Genomic DNA, 24,131 nt, shown 5'->3' on the forward strand with positions numbered 1-24,131 from the left:
AGACAGTTCCTCTGCCACTTGAACCACACCTCTTTCTCTTTTTGCTCTGGCTATTTTGGAGATAGGGTCTCACTTTTTGTCCAGGCCTGACTGGACCACGATCCTCCTATTTTATGATTCCCACCATCACTGGGATGACAGGTTTGTGCCACCATGCTCAGCTTTTTTCCATTGAGATAGGTTGTGTGAACTTTGGGCTACGATCATCCTCATCTCAGCCTCCCATGTAGCTTTGGATGACAGATACATGACACTGCATCCATCTGGGTTGAGATGGGGGTTGTATGAACTATTTTCCCGGGAGCTGGCATCCAGCCAGCATCCTCCCAATCTCAGCATCTCAAGTAGCTGGATTACAGGCTTGAGCCATGACTCATTAATACAACTTCTTCTCCCCATCTTATGATTCCAGGTTCATGGGTAGTTAGAAGTCTTGATATGGTCCCTTTTCCCTACCATTTTTTTCTCTTTGGGTGTCGGCTGGTTTGTTTCTATTATCTTCAAATTCACAATCTCTTCTGATTTTCTAATCTGTCAGATATGAACTGCAGTGAATTTTTCATTTCACTGCTCAGATTTCCATTTGATGTTTTTATAGTTTCTGTTTTCTACTGTGAACCCCTTCTGTTCACACATTATATCTATCTTTACCTTCAATCTTTGAAAATATTTATAGTGTTCAGATTCTTTTGGTTGCCAGACATACTAGTTAAATTTTCTTTCAGTACAAATTATAAAATAATTGTGAATATATAACATTTTGGTCTGAGTAGATAGACCTTTTATTTAATGTTTAATGTTTGTCAAATCACAAATCCTCTACTCTAAACCAACCCTTTCTACCCATTTATCTAATATTTTGGATACATGGTACGAAATGTGCATTGAATTTAACACTAAAAGTACTATATCCACATCATTATAAAGTGAAATTCATTAACTATTTGATTTGCAACAGTTCTAATAATATATTTAGTTATTTCTATTACTAATTAATACATTAAAATAAGGTAGCAATAAACCCAGTTCTACCTTTGGAAAATTTTTCCATGTTTTTACAAATTGTGCATACCAATTATACATATAGACAGATTACATTAAGGTATTATCTTTTATCATAAAAGAAACAAGCAGTAAAACTCAGGGGCAGGGGCATCTCATTCCATATTTGCTTTCAAATGATGTAATATAAAATAACTTTTTATAATTCCTTAAAATAAAATACACTTCTAAGTTTTGGTTCCATGATTTTGACAATTGTATACCTCTATACAACAGTCACCCATATTAAGATACAGAACGTTTTTGTCATCCCAAAAGTTCCTGCCCCTTTCCAGTTTGTCTTCCTCTAAAGGTAACGAATTTCTGATTTCTATTAGCATGAAATAAACTTTCAGTTCCTGGAACTCTTATAAAATGAAGTCATACCTAATTACTCTTTTGCTTCTAGTTTCTTTCACACAAAGAATGTTTTTGAGATTTGTTCATCCTTTTTTATCGCTAAGTAGTAGTCAGTTTTACAAACATACAATTTTTTTTATACATTCTCCTATTAATCAGTCTTTGGATTGCTTTCAGACTTTGCTATTTGGAAAAAAATGTATTCTAATTATTCTTGTTTACATCTTTCTGTAGACACATGTTTTTAATTTCTCTTAGCTTAACACCTAGAAATGTATACATTTCAATTTATCACCGGGATTTTTTTGTTGTTGTTATTTTTTGTTTTTTTGCAGCACTGAGGATTAAACCCAGTGTTTTGTGCATGCTAGGCAAGCACCCTACCACTGAGCTACATCCCAGTCTTTGCTGTTTTGAGACAGTTTCACTCTGTAGCCCAGGCTGGCCTGCAACTCACAATCCTCCTGCCTCTGCCTCCTTGGTGCTGGATCGCAGAGGTGTGCCACCACAGTGTATGTACGGTATATTTTTTGCACCTTTTAAATTTAGCTTGTTTATATTTTTAGTTATTATAGAATGTTTGTTGTAAACAACATGTAGCTGGGCCTTGCTTTTATCCAGTCTTTTAATTTCTTTCTTTCTAATGGAGTACTTAGTCCATTTACATTTGATGTAATTATGGCTTTGTTTAGTTCGATTCTAACATCTTGACACATGTTCTCTTTTTTGTCCTGTTATTTGTTCCACTGTTCATCTATTCCTATCTTCTTTGGGTAATTATATATTGTATCTATAATTATTTATAGAATATATTGTTAGTTAATTTTATCTACTTAATTGACTTTCTAGCAATACTTCTTTGTGTGTGTGTCTGTGGATAATTTAGTGATTACCCTAAAGATTGCAATATGCGTACTTATCACAGTGTCACTTCAAATAAGATTATTATACTTAAAGAACAATCCAAAATTATATAATGGTATAATTTCATTTAATCTTCACTCCATTCTTTGTATTCTTATCATATATTTTACTTCTTTATATTCTACAAATCTTATAATGCATTGTAATTGTTGTTGCTTTAGATAATAAATGGTATTTTAAAGAACTTCAACAACTTATTGGGTCTGGAAGTACTAAATTAAAGTTCAATGGCAGCAAGAGAGCCTGGACCTGAGAGACTAAGACTCTAGAGAGAAGAGTTCACAGCACCAGCAGTTTAAGCCTCTTTTCATCCTGAGATCTGCCAATGTGCAAGTTGTATAGGCTGAAAGGTAGAGAAGCAAAGCAGAAAGTAACTTTTAAGAGATTTCCAATCTAAGGATTTTTGTCAGTTTCATGATTATGGAGAAATAAAATGAAATTAAAAGACCACCAAAAGGATGGACTTCTGATTAAAAAAAAAAAAACAAACAGAATAAAAAAATCCTCATCCCTTCAATTGAACCCTGAAGGGCTACAGCCTGCATGAGGTTAAACTGGAGTAAACCAGTCCTACAAAGCCTGAGAGCCAGCTGTGAATAAACCCAGTCTCTGCTTGGATCAAAGTAATCTGTGCTTGTGCTAATTGCTCCCAGAAGCTAAAGAAATCTTTCCAGGGAAGAGGAGCATTTTCTAGAAACTCTGTAGTTTCTACAGATAATTTTCATAATTCTATTAAAAATGACCAGGTTTACAAGAAAAGAAACAGGGAAAGAGAGTCAGCAAAAACTGTGCCTAAGTGATGTAAATGCTGATTCTCAGACATAGACTTTGAAGTAACTATGAATAATAAGTGACACACTGAAGAAATTAAACGGAAGTGTGGAATTATATCAAAAGAATACAATGGGAATTATAAAATTTAAAAATAATATCTGAAGCCAAGAGTACAAACAAGGCTACCTCGAACCTACCAGAATTGCTAAAATTAAAGTTATTTAACTACAATGACAATGCTGTGACAGTAACAGAATGGGACACCCCAAATTCTTGTTCATTGCTAATGGGTATATAAGATGGCATAACCACTTTAGAAAAAGAGACAGTGTTTCCTTATAAAGCCAAGCATGCACTTCTTAAGATCCAGCAGTTTCACTCAGAGGCATTTGACCTTGGAGAAAAAAGCAAGCAATCATGAGAAGACTTGGGTATATGTGTTTGTCACAGCTTTGCTCATGTAGCTCATTCATTTAGTTATCCATTAACAGACGCATGAAAAATAAACTGACGTATTCATACAATTGAACACTACTCAGAAATAACAAAGAATGAACTGTTTTATGAGTTGAATTGTGTCTGCAAAAATAAATGTGTTAAAGTTTTAATTCTTAGTACCACAGTATAGGACCTTATTTGAAATATGGTCATTAAGAGGTAATGTTTAAATGAGAACAGACTAGATCCTAGTCCATTTTCACTGATGTCTTTATAAAAAAGAGGGAAGATACACAGGAAGCAGACAGCCACACAACTGTAAAGATCCATCTACAAACCAAGAAATGCCAAGGATGGCAGCAGACACTAAAAGATAGAAGAGGCAAGGAAGGGTTCTCCCCTAAAGCCAGAAGAGAGAGCTTGGCCCTATCAACACTTTGACTGCAGACTTCTAACTCTAGAACTACAAGACAATAAATATCTATCTTTCAAAGCCCCAAGTTTTTGATACTTTGCTATGACTATCCTAAGAAACATACAACTACTTACACACTTAATAACATGAATGAATTTCTAAGCATTTGTTCAGTAAAAAAGCCTTAAATCAAAGAATACATACTGTATGATTAACTTTATATGAAATCTAAAATAGGCTAAACTAATCTGTGGTATAAAAAAATCAATTTTTCATTGGTGTAGAGATTAGGATTGACTTGGAAGGAATCTGAGGAAATCTTCCATGAGATGATAATGTTCTCTATATACGGAGTTTGTATCTTTTTTTTTCCTTATTGTTTTGGGGACTCTATGTCTTATGGATTGAAGTTTGTCCCCCCAAAAATGATATGTGTTTACACAAGTGTTTACATTTATCAAAACCCAGAAAATTAACACTTCCTGTTTTATGTATTTCATAATATATAATTCTACTTCAAAAGAAACAAAATCTGTAAAATATATATGGAGTTCTAGTTAATTATATGCATGCTTAAGTATTTAGAAGGAAGTGTATTGATGGTGGCAATTTAATTTGAAATACAGCAAAAAGCAAGAGTGAGGAATGAACAGAAAGATAGGTGGAGAGATAGACATGTGGCAGCACAGTGTGACATTAATGGTAGAATCTAGCTGATAAATATAGGAGTGCTCAATGTAAGACTCATCTGTGTTGGAATATTTTCATAACAAAATGTTAGAGCAAACAAAAATGTAACATAGGAGCTTACCAACAAATTAGATATAGCTGAAGAGAGATTTAGTCAGGTTGAAGCACACCATAAAAAAGAGAATTAAAAATATGAAAAGAGGAGTCAGATGTGGTAATGCATGTCTATAATCCCAGCACTCAGGAGACTGAGGCAGGAAGACCATAAGTGCAAGGCCAACCTGGGGGCCAACCTGATCTATAAAGAAGGATCCTGGCTGAAAGAAAGAGAGGGAGGGAGGGAAGGAGGAAGGAAGGAAGGAAGGAAGGAAGGAAGGAAGGAAGGAAGGAAGGAAGGAAGGAAGGAAGGAAGGAAGGAAGGAAGGAGGGAAGAAGGGAAGGAGGGAAGGAGGGAAGGAGGGAAGGGGGCAAAGGAAGGAAGGGGAAAAGGGGGAAGAGGGAAAGGGGGACAGGGAGGAGGGGAGGGAGGCAGGAAGGAGAGGAGATGAGAGGAGAGGAGAGGAAAGGAAAGACAAAAGAAAACAAAGAAAGGGAGCATCAGTGATACTAGGCTCATTAATAAAGTCTAACACAGGTGTTAATTGAAGTTCTAGAGAAAGGAGAAAGAATGGGCTAAATGGAATTTTTAAAAAGATGATAGCTGAGGATTTTTCAAAGCAGATGAAATACTTTAAAACCATATAAATAAAGTGCTGAACTGTAAACAAGATAAACAAAAAGGAAAACATAACCAGATACATCTAGTTAAACTGTTAAAAACAAAAGCAAAAATCTCTTACCACATTCAGCAAAACGATACTGAGAGCTGACTTCTCAACAGGAATGATGAAAGCCAGAAGCCAGTGGAATAGTTTTTAAAGTGACATACATTTATTAGGCTCCTACAATGTGCCACGCCCTGGGCTAAACCCTCTATAAGCATTACCTCATACAATCCTCACATCCTCCTAATGAGGTAAAATTGCTATCTCAATTTTAACAAGGAAATTGAGACTCGGAAAAGTGAATTATTTGCATAGAATCAAGCAGCTAACCAGCTGGTAAAGATTTTGACTTCACTATGACAGACTCCAAACCTATTCATCCTATCTATTTTGTTGCTTCCTTGCTGCTATTTTTCTCCCTTTCTGTGAGTCTGACATGACTCAGGATTCTAGCTTTCGTGGTTTGCTAACCTTATGCGAGTTATTATAGGTATGGCGATATGCTTGAGTTAATACTGAAAAGGGAGGAAGAGAAAACTGAACTTGGTAGAATATCAGCATCTGACATTATGATCTGCTAGGGCACAGATCACGTTATTGTAGGTACTGGAGCACTGACTGTGTACAGAATTCATTTAATTGGCATCTCTTCTTTGAGCGCAATACTATGTACCCAGTTCCATTTTGACACTGCAGTTGATGACTGAAATGCTTCCCTCTGTCTTGTTAGCACTGTATTGTAAAGTGTATATTATTATAGAAAATTGTCAAGGTGATGAGCTGTCACTTCAGCTAAGAGAATATCCTGTTTTTAATTAATATTATTTCATAAGGAAATGTGCTGATGACAGCTTGTATCACTGGAAACTGTTGATGAATAACCTTTTTGCTAAACAACATTATATCAGTAGTGACGATACCTAAAAAACTGCACTGTATGTAGAAATGTGTGCTTAAGAATAATATTTAAGAAGTGAGTAAACAAGGGTAAACAAAATATTTGTAATATATCTGTTAACGTATATATTATAGAAGATTTTATGGGAGGAAAGCATCTTTTTGTTAGGTAGTAATGTATATGTCAATACGATTTTGTTTTTATATAATTTTTCTTTAAGCCCATAATAAGATATAAGGATAAGTCTTCAGAATGCCGTTATACTTGTAGATGAATGCATCTATGCATGTGTTCAGATGGTCCCCAATTTGCAATGGTTCAACGTAGAATTTTTTTGCCTGTATGATGGTGCAGGGCAACACACATTCATAGAAACCATACTTTGAATTTTGAACTTTTCATCTTCTTCCAGGCTAGCATTAAACCATATGATATTCTTTTGAGATGCTGAGTAGAAACAATAAGCTGCAGATCCCAGTCAGCCACACTCTCACCTTTGTAAACAACAGGAACTTTACAGTGTGCAATGTATGGTCCATCAGGCATATTCTACCAGTTTCTCTGACTCACTTAGAAATGACTGAAATCCAGTTGGGAACTTAGACTTAGTGTCCAAGCTCTAACTATTCCACTAGTTAGTGACCTGAAGCAATAAAGATGATTTGCTTTTCACATCCTACAGTTTCACATTTTGGATGTTTCCTTGACTGGTCTTTCTGAGCTTAATCATGTAGCCTAAATCAACGGATCAGTTGACCGGGGCTGGGTTCAGCTAGGATACTGAGGCTGACTCTCTTCATATTGTACCTCATCATTTAGTAGTCTAGGCTAGGATCTGTTTAACAGCAATAAGACTGTACCAAATGAACAAACATAGAAGCTACCAGGCCTCTTAAAGCACAGGCCTTCAAATGCCAAGTACCATTTCCACAACATTCTGCTAATCCAGGTATATCATAAGATCTGTCCAGATCCAAAGAGAAGTGGCTGTACTTCTTAATGGAAGAGACATGCAAGTAGAAAAATGACAGGCATTCCTGTGAAGACTGTCCACTACACGTTAGCCCCTGGCCACAACAATGCATATTCCTTGCACAGGCAAATATAGTAGCTCCTTCCTGAGACTCTAAAAATCTCATGAAATTACAGGATTAGTTCAAAGCCTAGAATTTCATCATTAATCTGGTCCAGACACTGACAAGCCTCCAGAGATAAAGTTACTCGGGTGCAGCTGCTCAGTTGCAACTCCTATTGGTTTGTGAACTCTACAAATGTTATCTGTCCACTGCACCCCACCCCCACACGTGCATCCAACTGTGACGGTGAGGCTTGGAGAGGATAACTCTGACCGATGATCTTCTTCAAGAAGTGGGGAAATGGAAAGTGCAAAGAGCCACTGAGCCATAGCAATTCTGAAATTTGTTCAACCCATACTTTCAGGGACCCATACTCTAGGAATAGGAAGTGTTCATTGGCTAGGGCCCAGCTCTGCCTACTGGAAATAATTTCCTGATCCATTGCTTTCGTAGCTCGGCTCTGCCCTCAGAATCGTTTCTTTCAACACACAATGAAATGGTCACTCTGCATAACTAGTGACTGGTGTACCATTTTTTTGTCAGTTTCTAACAATATACTCTGTATGCTGACAGTTGTCCGGAATTTATTTTAAAGCCCAAATGGTGTGGGAAACCTTTCAGTTTGTGTAAATATATTTAACTGTGTATGTGGAAATGTTTAAGTCATTTGCATAAATTCATCAGTATAATTATATAAGTTCTGTGTAACTAGATAAATAACTTTCCTAATTAATGTGCTAAATGAAACTGGCTTCCAATATAATGAAAGTGAAGAAACATGTCTTGTGACTTGAGAAATACAGCATTATTTAAATCTCTCTCTTTCCTTTGGTAGTATTGGGGTTTGAACTCCAGGCTTTGTGCTTGCTAAGCAAGCACTCTTCCTTCCAGCCATGTCTATCCCTTTTTGCTGTTAGTTTATTTTTCAGGCAGAGTCTAGAATTTTTGCCTGAGTGCCAGCCTCGAACCATGATCCTCCTACTTCTGCCTCCTCCATAACTGGAATTACTGGCTCATAACACCACACCCAGCCTTTCATGTCTCTTAAATCTGCTGTCTTTCTTCGTTTTGAAGAGATCAGGAGGATCTGGCTGTATCCAAGTCAAAGGGGAAGACGGATAGGACCACTGACTCCCAGATGCATGTGAAAAGAACAACTGAGGAAAAGAAATAAGAAATACTTACCAGAACACTGTCATCTCTCACATTTCTGCAGTAGGGAAGAGTGAGAACTTCAAATTGTATATAGCATGGCATACTTTGAGAATACTAATAGTATTTCATTTCTCTTCTGCTTCCCCTTCCCTTCCCTTCCCTTCCATCCTGCCAGCTTCTCCACACTGAGAGCACACTCTGAATTAATCACGTGTTCCCGCTTCCTGTCATAAATATGGAATCTAGAGAGCCAGCCCCAAGAAAGACATAAAACAATAAATGATTGGAGGTCGTTTTTAGTTTGTCGTACTCTTCTCTGTTAAAACAGTCACATGCAAAATAACAGTGGTGCTTTGGTCAGTGATGGGCTGCAGGGCATGGCGGTCCCACTAGGCTCCATCACCTCGTGAGGCTCTAGGCATCTTAGTTTGTGTATACACAGCCTGTAATGTTTACACAATGGCAAAGTTACCTAAAAACACACTTCTAGAACAGAGCCCCATATATTGTTTGTATAGTTAAAAAAATTAAATTGTAAAGTTTCATAAAACAAAGATTTCTAGATTGTGTTTTATAGGCTCTTGTTTGGTGGAAAATGAAAGTTAAATTCAGAAAAACAGGAAAGTTTAAAAGAAACATTGAACATGTTTTGTTTTAATAAAATAAATAATATGTGTGTATTTAAATAAGACTAAATGTCTTTGGTGTTCCTTTGGGAAAAATTTGAATACAACTCCATGAGAACTTCTAAGTTATTAGTAACAAATTATTTCCTGACAGTATCTAAGGGCTTTTATACTTTAGGATTTTATATTAGATGAAAGTAAATATTAATTGGAATATTATTGACTTTTTCAATATCCTCCCTAAGTTGCCTAAATAAGTACATAGTCACTTCTAGACTTGAAAGAGCATCTTATAATAAAAAGCCAGAGGTCTCATTTTTTTTAACATTTTTTCTGTACAGTCATTTCCAACTCATAAATCTTGGCAAAGTGAGATTAGAAATTTTGTGTAAGTTTTTGGCATTATCTATGTCTTATTTGAAAATCATCTGCTTTCAGCTTGAGATATATATATATATATGAGTATTTATATATACTCATATATATACACACATATACATCATATATAACATAATATGTATATGTGTATATATATGTAATCATCACAAGATCCCTTCAACATTAGCATCATCAGTGTTATTATTCATTCTTGAGGCTCAGAGATAATAGGCATTTTATATCTGAGGGTACAGTATACATCATATGACCTCTTTCTCTCCTCATGGATTAAGGAGGCAGACTTGCTACTTACTCTTGAAGTATAATTTACATCTTTCTCTACCCTGTCCAGTAAGCAAACCAAACTGCATAGTTTCCCTTAAATAAAAAAGCAAGTTATTATCTAAAACAACCAAAATTCAAATAACTTGTAAGAGAAAGCTTAATAAAGGATAATTTATTATTTTAAGGGCATCCCTCAGAGCTACAATGCTAAATTAAATTATATTACATTTCACAATAAAGAAGAAGCTATGTTCTCCAAAGCATATAAAATTAGTTCCAAAATTAAAATTTTAGAAGTTAGACTTAAATGAATGCCATCAATTAATTTTTGTAAAAGAACTAGAAAAAGTTCAATTGTCTTCTAAATGAAAATTATAAATAACTTTATTTTGTTGAGAAGAAATATTATGATCTGAGAGATAGACTTAGCAAGTTTTTAGCCTTCAATTAAAAACATCAGTCCTCCACTGTAGTCCCCAAATCTTTTACCCACAAATGAATCCTCAGACAAGATTTCACCAAGAGGGCAAAGGAGTCAGAATTGAGAATGACACCTCTTTCTGTTTCTGAGTCCATTGTCTTCAGCAATAGTGAGAGCTGAAAAAAAAAAAATACCCTGACATTGACCAAATAAATATTTGGGATCTTAAAAGCTCATGGTGCCATCTTATAGTTGTACCTTGCCATTGATAACCTGACAGAACTTTATAGCAATATATTTTCTGTGTGCTTTCGACTTCTTTCCCAGAGTTCAGTTGCAATCTAACAACTTGAAGAGTGTCTGTCTGCTTAATTCTTCATAAAATAGAGAATAAAAAGAGCTGTTCTCTTGATTACTGTGTCTTTGGCACAGCAATCTGTGAAGATGCTGTACCAGTGTTTGACCACTCTATATATGAGAATCTGACATAGAATGTAAGCCTTTGTACAGTTTTTCACACCTTCATTTTTACTGTTTTTCTTTGAAGTGCCTATAAATAAGGAAACAAGGAAGGAAACAAGAAGGTATTTCTGTATCCCTGGCTATCCTGTTGACGGACCTATTTTTTTTTTTTAACTACCAAAAAAAATTGTTGGTGTGTATTGAACTAATTTAAGAAACTAGAAACACATATGAGCTCTGCAGAACATTTTATGATAGAGATAAAAGTGACCAACTCATTTGCCCCATCTTCTCAAAGGTGCAAATGGCCTAAATCCCAAATATCGTAATCTAACTGAAACAAGATGAAATGGGCCATTTTCTGTGTAGTATCACTTTTTTTAAAAGGAATGGAAGCATTTGCTGAAATGCGATATCTGTAATAACAAGCCACAGAGAGGGGAATAAAAGCAAAACATCCTTGCACAGTGATGGTATACTATTACACTTAGCCTACCCACACAAATTGGTCCCAGCAGTTTTCTCTTTAATTCAGGATTTATGGAAACATCTGAGATTATAAAATTAACTGAACAAAAACAGATGCTATAATCGTGAGGGACTGTATTCTTGGATGAATACCAGAGCTAAACATTAGTATATGGAGTGGAAACATTTTAAGTGGAGTTCTTATATATCAGTTTACAAGCTGATGTAAATATTCCACATGAAAATAACTATCTAAACAGCTTGGAGAAATGAAATTATGTTCACATAAGTGGCTCATTTCTCTCCCTTTCAAAAGGAAGACAAGGGCTATTAAAATGATAATTTCCTCAAGTTTCTTAATTAATAATATAAAATCTCCCACCTATATTTATAATTCCTAGGAAAGAAGGAAAGAGGCATGTCTTAGCTATAGCTCCAAAATCGTGCTTTTATGTTACTCTTGAGTAATACATAATAGTTTCATTGTCATCTACTTTGCATATTTATTGTGGAAGACCAAATTTGAGCAATACTTAGCATTTAGACAGAGGTAGCTCTGACCGAAAGAAAAAAAAGACATCTTGACCTTTGAAGTAAGAGTAACTATTTAAAGGTAGAAAAAAAATATCCTTTTAGTCTGAACCCAGACATTATAAAATCCTGGAAATTAACCCTAGGAAAAAGAGCCATAAAAAAACCATGAAGTTTAAGAGTTGTATTTCCATGTAAGGGCTGGGTGTGGTTGTAGCAACTTATTCCTTGTGGCTAGGCCTTTGTGGAGACTGTGTGTAAGGTATAAATACGAAGGAAATTAGAGACTTAAGATCAGTCAAATAATGTGTTCTTTTTAGGAATGAAGGGCCTTTAAGTGATCTAAGATGCTTTTTCTGTAAAGCAGTAGGTTTCTCTGAATAGAAGAACATATGGCAAAGGCTATGGTTCTAAGACTGGTAAAGGAATTTGTAAACACACCCAGAGAAATGTCAGGACAATTACCTCCAGGGGACCTTGACCAAGATTTGTTTATTGGATTTACACAATTGAACCAATCGTGATTAAATTGCCTCGGGGCAAAAGTTCAAAGGGATAACAATCAGAATGCATAAAAAGTGGAGCAACAACTGGCATATATTAAAATAAATAAGATGTCAATGTAAGGAGATGTGTCTTTCAGTTCTTTACAGTTCTGCTTGTAGAAGTTCATTAGACAAGGATTGGGCCAAATTATTGTGAACAAAGAATCCCACAAACAAGGGCCTTCCACAGAAATCTAATTTCTTCTTGAGTTCTTTACAGAGGCAATGTGGTAACTGTTAGCTAGAGTCTCCGGTTGATTTATATGTCTCTGAAGCTGAATAAGCACTGTTTCCCACAGTATGTTCCAGGGAACATGAAATCCACAGAATGTTAATAAGTGTTAGCCAACCACTCACTTTTCCTACCATGATGATTCATCCAGGAAATATGGATTGAAACCTGTATACTATGTTTCCATGTTCCTAGACTCCAGGTTTCACAAATTTATTTGACCTAGGAATCCCCCTTTCTAAGTAGAATCTTCTAGAAATAGTGTTCCTTTGGAATACACTTTGGAAAAATCAAATCTAAATTAAGTAACGTACAAGCTCTCCTCACAGGCTTCAGCCTAAAGGTAAAGAAGGTTGGTTGGTTGGTCAATGCTGGCCCCCAGTTCCAGTCAGTGCATTTTTCCTGCATAATAGTCAGCCTTTTTTCCACCTTAGGAGCCCAGCTCTTTCATGTTCCTCCCTCTCAAATATTCTGAGTCACCTTAAAAGAAGGTAAAAATACTTGGTAGTATTTTGATGGTTTTCTTCTGCCAATACACTTGTGTTGAGATAGTGTAGAAACTTTGATGTGAAAGAATGAAATTCTAACTGAGATATTTTGGACAAGCAAGGAAGACAATGTTTTGGAGACCAATGAAGTTATTTTCAGAATCCTGAATCCTTTTTGCCAGAAACAGTAATACCTGACAGTGACCCAGTTTAACCTATTATGGTGTTGGGAACGCACTTAGCAGTTTCAACTGCATCTAGAGGCCTTTGAAGCACTTTTTGTCAACTTCCTTATACAAGCAATTTCATGAGTCATATTGCTAACAGAGTCACTATGAGTTCCATATTCAATCTTCTATTTGTCCACCCCAGAAGAGCATAGCAAATCTGATACTACACAAAGATCCCTTTCATAGGATAGCCCTTAAGAACCACATTTGATAGAAATTTTCCCCAGAATAGCTTTCTAATAATTTCCCAATGTCTCCCATTTACCAGCTCTAGTTCAAAATTTATTTTGCCCTTAAAAGTGATGCAGAAAAAAGGATCATATCTCATGTCATCGTTTTCTCCAAGTTCAATATGTCTATTCTTTGTATGTCAGAGCATCAGGTCCCTCACAATCTTGGACACCTTGTTTCAGATATTAACTTGATTGTCAATATCACTTTTCAGCACTCAAAACTGAAGTCTTTTCAACAAATACGATACTCAGCATGGGAGAGTGCAGCTACACTATCCAACACTAAACATTTTTCTGCCATTAACCCAGAGGAATTTTCATTGTGTTGGGCTGTATTCGGCCTCAAACAAGAAGCAATATTTAATTTAATATACAGATATACCTTTCCTAATAATTATCTGAAAAAATTGTATCATTACTCAGTACCTCTGCTCCCTGGTATCCTATGAGATTGACAGAAAGAAAATAATTCAAAGAAGAATGAGCCCATAATGGTAGGAATTAAAATAAGTTCCTTTCACAGTGGAGAAAAGATTTTTTACAAACTTGGTGAATGGCTGTTTTAGGTTATGCAAAGATTAGGGAGAAGGGTAATGACATTTGAAAAGTATTGACATTGATCATAAACGGGTTCCTCAAAATGTGATTGAAGACATAAAAACTATCCATAAGCTGAATTTAAATTATGTTTCTTTGCTGGACTTTGATACTTTATATGCGATTTGTTCTAGAGATTGAGGCCTTTGGGATTTTTAAAAATTTACTAACTCAAAACAGGCACTTTCTATAAGAAACCATGATACCATGGGGACATAAAAGAAAAGTCTCTGCTCTTAGGGAACTTACCATCTACCAGCAAAAGAACTGAATGAAAACAAAAAGTGTCAATAAGAATGTCAGCAATAATAATGTTACTAACATAGCACAGTGTAGTCTCTACACTGTGAAAGTGTATGCTACATACACTTTCAAAACATTGGTGTTAAGTCAGGTAGATTGGGTCTCAATTTTACCTACCTCTTGGGTTATTTCTTCCAGGATAAAGTCATCTTCAGTCACACGGAGGCTGCCGTCACTTTCCTCCTGCAGTGTGTTTCATTTGGTAAAGGACAAAGTCAAGAACACTGATCTATGTCCTGTCTGATGACATACATAATGTTGACATGTTATGTGGTATAATGTTTAGAGTTCAGTGAATGATTGCGTAGTTCTCATTAAATCTTGCAACAATTCTCTGAGGGAGGTTGGAAATTAAGATACAAAGAGGTTAAATGTTTATTCGTGGTCAGATTATTTGTAAATAACAGAACCAAGTCTTCTAATAAATACAGATTTTCTTTCTATTAAACTGTACTTCTCAAAACATTATTAACCAGTCATCTTTGGGTATAAATGTAGAGACTTCTCAAAATGTACCACCATGTAACAAACACGTTTATCTACAAAACTATGATGGGAAACAATAAAACACTTAGTTGAGCAATGGTATAGCAGAAAACCCTTCTAATTTAGTGTTCTGATCACCCCTTCTAGCCTGCCCCAAGAGGAAATAAGCTTAATTTGGCAAACATTGTTCTCAGTTAACTGGCACTGGCTTTTAGACATGGCTGCAATTTTTGTTCTGTTACCTGAAAATGTTCTAAAATATTTCTGGGGGCTATATGGAAGCTCTGTAGTATGAATTTTATTTTTTTAAATGTTTACTTGGAACTTCACATACCTCATTTTTATTTTCAGTTTATTTCCAGTTATGCATAGCTTTTCAAAGATTGCTTTGCTCTGAGATCACATCTTCATGTTTTTTTCATATCCTGGACTTGCATGCATCTGATCCAGAATAATGTAATTCAATTAGTCAGTGTCTCCACAACTAAACTGCACTGAAATTCTTCTTCTCATTGTTGTTACAGCCTTTCACTAAATAGAAGACCTTCAGAGAACCCTGAATGTATCCTAGATAGTGTGCTAGACATTGAAATAATGGTGTCATACATTCCAATGAAGAGTTACAATCTGTGTTAGAAGAAAAACAGTCATAATGAAATTAGATAAAGCTTATAATAAAGATTGGACAATGTGTCAAGGATAGAAAAAGGTAATAATAAGATCATGTTGTATTTCAGTTTTTTATCAGCAAAATAGTAATAATGGTACCTGTTCTGGGAACAGGTACTCTAGAGGGCAAAACAAGATGTAGGGATATGTAAATTTGAGGTACACTTTAGGAGACCTCTTAAAATTTAATATTTTTTATAATGCTAAGACTAAAGTGATACACTCCTTCTTATCAATACTGCTCAAATAAATGCTGAATCAGCTGTTATAGCTTTGTACACTCAGGGGATTGATTAGCTCTGAAATAACAAAGATGTCATTTCAAATCAGATGCTTTTGACAAACTGAAATACTGTGACTGTAAAGCTGTGCTTGCTCAGTAGGAAAGAACACTGAATAATTAGTCATGCCATTCTTGAGAACAAGAGGGAAGGTGATGGCATCAAAGTCATTTAATTGCTAACCTTGGACCAGATGTTTCCTAGTAGAAAGAACCTGGTACAAGATCCAGTTGGTTGGCTGGAGATCAGCTGACAATGGGTACTCTGAGGTTTGTTTGGGCTTCTCAGGATATTATATGCTCCAAGCAGTATTCACAGCTCTTAGAATCACAAGTCTATGAAGTAACAGTTCCCTAAGGTATCCAAAAAGCCAATACTCAAATGTTAGGCAGAACATCAGTGAGGATCTTGGCTATTTTCCTATTATAGGATTTATTTATTCACTAAACAGTTATTAGGCTACATTGTTGTAGGCTTTGGAAGTGGTATAAAAAACAAATAAGGTCATACAGTCATGGTACATACATTTTATTGTAACAAGTAGTGAGAAAACCAGTAAACAAAGAAGGAAGAATCAAGCAATGCATAAGTACAATAAAGAAAGTACTACCAAGTGACATGGAATATGGTGATGTGTTTATTAGGCCAATATTCAAAGACCATAGTACCTATGGATAAGAATGATGAATAGAAGACAGGAGCCTAGAAGGAAGCTGAGACATCAGTGAGACACAGAGACAAAGGTAGGAATACAGGTAGGATCTTAGTTAGACATATGACCACAACCGAGGATGGGACTCAGGAATTCAGGCACAAGAAAACACTTGACAAAATGAGGTTGAGAAGGTATGCAATAAGATCAACGGTCCTTGATCATCACTCAGCATGGGGTAAATCTATTTGCAATGGAAGAATTAAAGGTCAACATTGGGACATGAGCTACCATTAAAAGAACAGAACAATTTGAAGACTCAGATTGGAAAAAGCCACACTTCATTTGCAACCAGAACTCAGATAGATTTTCTAACTGCACATTCAAGCTTGCGTGTATGTGATTCATTTCCTTTGATGATATAAGAAACGGCAATTCTTTGTATCAGTTGCAGGAAGAATACCAGATAGTTGGCTGAACAGATGATTGACAGGAAATGCACTTTCATTTGATTCAAAATCCTTTATTTTCTAATTCTGTTAAGTTCCCAGCTATCAATAATATTCATATATAGGCTCTAGATTTTGTGTCTCTTGTTAAAAACAACTTTTCTACATAGAAAAGTCTAGAAAAATTATAGAAATTCCTAAATTTCCCAACTGGGGAGAGATAATATTTATAAAGATTATTTTTCATGAATACTTAAAGTATATGATATTAAATATTGACTTGGGGATATTATTTGAATCCAAAAACTTGAGGCTGAAAGATGATAAATTAACTTCTGAAGGATTCTATATTACAACCCCTTGAGCTCATCTGTAAATAGCCTGAGAAAATGATAGCAAAATTAAATTAAACAATTGATTAAACATGAGTTAAAATCTGTTTGTGGTATGTCTCCACTCCTCTTTACTTTTGAGTGAATTGTAATGGAAACAAAAATGTTCCCAATCCAGCTGTCTCACTGTCTAGCCTTATAACAAAATATGGTTCTGAAAACTTTGGGAGTGTTACCTAAAAAGCTATTCTAAGGGGCAATTTTTGTAATCTCCTAAAATGAGAGAGAGAATTTTAGGTTAAAATATAGAATAAAATGAAAAACCAACTTGAAGTTTACTTGACCAAAAATTTTATTGCCTTAATGCTTTATACCAAAAGTTAATTTTTTAGAACATTAGTATTTTCAATATTTACTTAAAGTTTATTTTCTATTTTCAATAAGAACCTACTATTTACTTACATTTGGGCATTATATTCTGTTATACTCAATGGAAGATAAAAGGATAAAACTCATCCCAGTTCTGAAAAGAATCTTTGCATTTGTTTTGTTCTAAGGTATAAAACCTATGGTACAAATATACTAGGTGTTACTAATGGTGCTATGGAAAGGCTTTAACCTCCATGTAGCTGTCACCATCTCCAAAACCTGCCCTGGAAATTCATAATGTGAGTAAAAGTAGTATGCTTTGCTATGCAGATACAGTTTGAATACATTCCCTTACTTTCTGTTCCAAGGTGTGCTACTTTATGCCCCTCCCTGTACAGATTCTAGACCTCCAATGGTACCATTGATCATTTGCTGATTAATATAAAAAGAACAATTAGCCCAACTTGGGACAAAAGGTCATAACTAGAACATGGGAACGCCTCAAAGAGGTGGGATGGATGATTTGCATGTTACTTTGTGGCTCTACTAGATTTCCACAAGTGGGAATGAGAGCAGGCTGAAAAACTGTAAGAACAAAGGTCTGGGGAGACATTGAAGAGTAAGAGGAGCAGCGAGGAAGGATCAGGAAGACCAGCATGACTTGAAGTTCAGAAGGACTTCAGGACACATTCCTGTTAAGTCTGGTGTGGAGTAGTGTTCTAGGGAGCGCCTGAAGCTTAGGACAACTGTAGGACAAGAAATTAAATGAAAATTAACATTGTAAATATGGAAGGGGTCAGAACCAGGAATTCTTGATTATCTGATATGAACTGTAAGGGTTATTCTATGTGATCTGAATACTTTTAAAGATTTGTTCTATACTTTTACAAGATATTGGGTTGGGCTATGTCACATGCAGTAGAATAAGGGACTGTGAGTGAGAACAGTGAAGATATGTAGACTGTCAATTTTGTCCCAATAAAAGGTATAAACAATCTCAATTAGAAAATACCTATGGTGCATGCAGAAAAGAATGGAACCATATTCTGTCAGTAAATAGGTCAAATCAATGAGATCTGGCAGCTGAATGAGTTTGGAAAGAGAATCAGATCTGAGGATTTTGTATCTCAAGGGTCATTTGCCAAAATGGTAAGTTACAGAAAGGACAACAAGGGTTGGATACTCACAAATGAGTAAAGATGACTGAATAGATTTAAGTGACCAGTGATTCACAAGTGGATCTACCCTCAGCCAAATGCAGAGAAGGTATGGAAATCAAGAAAAATTTAAATCCAGCCAGTCATATTTTATCATCTAGTAGTTTAGAGACCAAGTAAATTCCTTGCACAAATGAGTTGCTGTCAGCCTTGAAAACATCTGTACTGGGGTTCATCTCAGAAGTAGTACTCCTAGGAAATTCATGACCAGAACTCCCAGCAAGGGCTTCATCACTTGTGGACAATTTCCAGAACTGAAGACTTGGGTAATTCTGGTTCTTAGTGTCTCTGGAAGAATTCTTCCCATAGTCACTCTACAGAATTAAACTCACCACAAACCAACCTGGGCTTCTATCTCAACACATCCTTAGTAGAGCTATTCCTGAACTGAGCTCACAGGGACTATCCTGATGATCATGCAGTCCTTTTGAATTTGAGTGGGTAAGCAGAAACCATGGGTATCAAAGTAGCAAAACAGAGACTTTGTAAGGAATCCATGGGGCTGGGAGACATGCATGGATTTTGGTTCTTTCTTGCAAGGGAAGATGGGAACTTGATCATTGGACATCCACTACTTACAGAAAAAGATCAAAGTGACTGTATACTCAGTGTCTGACTATGGTATTTGAAACTAGTTTCTAATTTTTCTTTTAGGATAACTCACTTTTTATTGTGACTCTTCATTTATAGATAATAATGTTGATGGCTCCCTCACAGTTTACACTTAAGAAAAATAAAATAAAAGCTCTTTCTGAATAGGAAATACTCTGTAATGACCAAATAACAATAAAATCCTTCTCAGTTTGTATACATTGGTGCGTGCTTTTTTCTTTGCTAGTTTTCTTGAGGGACAGTTCACAAAGACTTGTATATATGTGTCTTTTTCTATTGCTTCATTTGTCTTTCTCTTTCTACTGTAATAGCCCTGTCTCCATTTCTGACTCCTACTGATATCAGAAAAATGTCTCCCTGTTGCTGGGTCTGCAGCTTCCTTTCTGCACATCTCTCCATCTCTGTTAGTCCATCTTATTTAATTTCATGCTCTCTGCAGACCTTCCCTTATTCTGTCATAGATCTTACTTTGAAAAATCTATTGTGGTTTTTAGGGTCTCTTCTCAACCCTGACTTGTCCACCTCTCTGACATCTCATTTCTTTCACTGCTCTCCCATGAACCTCACTCTGCCTTTATTTAATCCTCCAGAAAGGGTAAAGTGGGAAAGGGTGAGCTTATAAATTATAGAAAGAACCAATCTTTCTACTAGTAAAATGCTGTTCTACTGATCTCATTTGTCAATATATTGTTTAGTACCTCACAAAATCAGACATGCACAATGTGTAGAAAAAATTGACGAGATTTGAAGCATAAATTCCCTCTGTGTGGAGGTCAAGAAGCAAAATCCGCATGTTAGAGACACATTGATGGAGGTACATTTGCTTAAGGGTTTAAAACTCATATTACTGACATTTCAAGTCTTGGTTCCAACTCATGGGAGCTTGGAGAATGTAGCAGTGTGATTGTCAACAGGAAATGAAACCTCTAAATGTTTCTCCTTACAAGTGTCTACAGAGTGTGCATTATACTAATGTAAGAGATATGAAGGTATTCAGAAGGACAATGTACACCAAATATTTCACGATATTCTGAATGAGGTGGTAAAAGGAGTATTTATCAAAAAGTCACAGGTGTTCACCACAGGAGCTGCTGAGGATATAATTTTACGGGTACACTGGATGCCTCTTATTTATGCTGTATTCTTCTCAAGGTGAAAATATGGGTCTTTCACATAAAATATATTTTAGCTAGCTTTTTTAAATAGTGAGTGGCTTTACCATAAAACAGATATCAATGAGAAGTTCTACAATGTTATAAGAAGGATGACTCCCCTGCTGTAACTTGAAATTTTCTCTTTTACACTACTACCTACCAAAACTATATCACCATTTTAAATGACTTTGTCATGTATTATTTAAAACCAAAACTAAGTATTCCCAATCACTTGTCAAGACAGACCTAACCTGTACCTCTTTCCCAGTCTTCACTTTTCTCCTTCTTGCCCTTTGTATTTTCTTTCCTTGTCCCATTATTTTATAGTTTCTTGATAAACTGTATTTAACTGCACTGTTGACTCAATTTATTTGTGATTTAAATTAATAATTCATAAATCTTTCCTGGAAGATATTTCAGAGAATTGTGTAAAATAATTGCTTGGTTCTCCTATAAAACATATTAATAACAGCGTCTTCTCTCTGTGTTTACAGGAGCTTCTCTCCAATTCTATAACTAATCAGTGACTTACTAGATACAGCATGTTTCTAGTGTGAGCTTTCCTGTTTCCACTAAATACTAAAATGCATCCCCGGGAATGACATCATTTGATCTTCCCGACACATTAGATTACTGAAAACTGTTGTAAAGCAAACAAGCAAAAGAGAGAAAAAAGATTAAAAAAACAAGGAAGGAAGGAAGAAAAGAAAGAAAGTCACATAGATAAGGAAAATAAAGGTGTACTTCATGAGAGAATGAAAACGCAAGAGTATCATATAATAAATTATTTTCCAAGTACTTAATTTGTGTCATTTCTCTGAGCTACTAAGTTTTTGAAGACTGAGACTGTCATGTCAGAAGGAACTGGACTCCAGTAGAGGAAAGATTAAGGGAGAGCACTGCACACTCATGACTCCTGTGTAAAGTAAAAGCATTTTCTCATCTTCATAATAAAATCTATTATTTTGTACAATTAATATACACTAGTAAAAAAGCATTTCATAGCCAAAATTGAGACTGTTATCAGATGTAGATGTACGTGTAGAAATGAGAGATACATGCGTGCATGTATGTCGTACAGGGTGATTTTTATGCACCCTGATTTTTCTACTGCTTGATTAAAAGACTAGACTTTTCCCCTCAAGATTTGTTCCTCTGCCTAATGTGCTGTAATTGCCACAGAGTGCTTGATACAGCCGCCACGAGCACCATTCTGTAATAAATTTGGGTCACTGCAGAGTTCATCACGTAGTCCTTGGCAACAGGAGATAAAGCACTGGTTAGTTCATCTCTAGCGTTTAGCTGCCATGTCTGTGGTCCTCCTGCCTAATGACATTAATAGAGCTAAATGTACACAAATCATCCATGTCCTAGGCCTTTCCCATCCCACTGTCTGTTTCTTCCCTAAAGAAACATTAACGGGAGTTAGAAGTGTGGAGTGTGAGTTGCCAAAAAAAAAAAAAAAAAAGGCAATTCCCTTTTCTTTGGCTCTTTCTTTTTATTACCCTCTTTCTCTGAATCAATATTTTAGAATATCTTCATGTGCACAAACACCTCTCATCTGTTTCTGTGGTAGAAAATCAACTAGATGTTAGTATAGGGTTTTCTAAAGTGTAGATTGTGGTAACTAAGTGTTCAAATAAGCTTAGTGGGTGCTTTTCTTTAGAGAAAAAGTTTTTTGTTTGTTTCATTACCTTTTCACTTCAGAGTTTCTTGTTTGCAGATTGTTATTCACAGGAATTAATTTCTGCCACACTTAAATGCATTAACAGTGCTACTGGCAGGATTTTACTCTCTATTTTAAGTCTGCACAACTTTCCAGGCTTTTCTAGGACTGCACCAACATGGCTCTCTCTCCTCTTTCTTTCTCTCTTCACCCACCCCTTCTCTCTTTTTCTCTCTCTCTCCTCCCTTTTTCTTTTCCTCCTATACCTGTCCCCGAACTATTACTCTACAGTGAAATATCCAACATCCATTAGTTCTCAAATTTAACTCAATAAAACATTTTAAGATTATTGTCTTAATATAATTTAGGAGAAGGAAATTCACTAAAAGGAATTCAAGTGATAGCGCAAAAATCAGAACTAGAAAAATGAGAGAGACAGAATGGTTTCCTTTTAACTCCAGCACACATATTTAAATCAGTGAATTCTATGCAGTAGGCTTTAGACTGATGGCTGAGACATGCATTTTGCTTTTGAAGATCTTTCCCTTAAAATGCTTTTGAAGCATTTAATAAGTGAGTTAGGACTACGTAAATCTTGTTAGAGCAAGTGAACATGAGGTACACAGTTGGAAAGGCAGCCTGTCAACGCTTACAGGGAAATCACTGTCCTCATCCAGTCTTGCATCAGTATGGGATGAGGCTGAATTGCTCACTTTACCTTCCTTCACACTGAAAAAAATCCTATACCTTTTTAAGAGAGAAAAGTCTCTACCATAAACAAGAATCCCTGCTCCTTATTTATTTGTTATGTATGCTTATAAGACCTCTATTTTTATTTTTTACAGAACAATAAGAGCTTCCTTAGCTCTACATAAATGTAGAGAATAATTTTCTCTAGCCTTTGACAACTTACAGAGAAAACCCTCATGACAGATATATCATGTCACAATAAGCCCCCCAAAATAAAGGGAGAAACTCTAGATAGCAAAAGGGTACCCCAAGTGCTTTGCTATCAAGAGCAAGCAGAGGAAAACATCCCAGAGATACAGGTGCCCAGAGAAACCAAGAACCAAATGCCTTGGACTATGGGAATCTGTCATGGTACCAGAGACCATATTCCTAAAATCTTGTGTGCCACCATATCTTCCCACAGGAAAAAAAAAAACACTACCATCACCAACAAAAACCCTCACGTAGTACAGTGTATCACTCCAGTTAGCATCAAATATTCTAAAAGGAGCACAAATCAGCAACATTTTCCTCTACACTACAACCATTGATTTTGCAGACAACACACTTATTATTTCTCAATGATTTTAGCAGGTTATTTAACTTCTCTGGATCTCATTTCTTCCCTCTGTATTATGGAACAGTATCTATTTTGCATAGTTGCTGGGAGGATTGAGTGAGCTAACATTAACCAAAGAACTTGATCCTGAGGACTTAGAAAAATTTAAGTCTCTACTGTCTTTACTCTGTAATGCAAAAACCATGCTTTGTTGGGCAGAGAAAATGCATTTTAACAAACCTGAATTATATTAAAACGTAGTCCACAGTCAACCTATTATCAACTCTTACTGTGCTTTCTTCTTTTTCTCTCCTCCAAAAAGGATGTTGGAGTCATTTATTTCCTTACAGGAGCACTGTGATGTCTTTGTAAGTCTGATAGCATTATCTGATAAATAACCAATGTTTGGCTGTAACCCGAGGGCCTCCAGAGCTAGAGGACATTGCTCAGCATGGGATCATGGAAAAGGAGGTAAGTTCAGCATAAACTGTCTTCTGCATAGAAATGATCGATCGTGTGATTCTTGTCCAGAACTCTCTGTCATAATCCTTCCCACAGGATTAGATTTGAAGCTCAGAATTATTTTGATTATTCACCATGTCATCCTTTGTATCTAGACAGC

The sequence above is a fragment of the Castor canadensis genome, chromosome 6 (assembly GCF_047511655.1).
Source record: "Castor canadensis chromosome 6, mCasCan1.hap1v2, whole genome shotgun sequence".
NCBI classification, from domain to species: domain Eukaryota; kingdom Metazoa; phylum Chordata; class Mammalia; order Rodentia; family Castoridae; genus Castor; species Castor canadensis.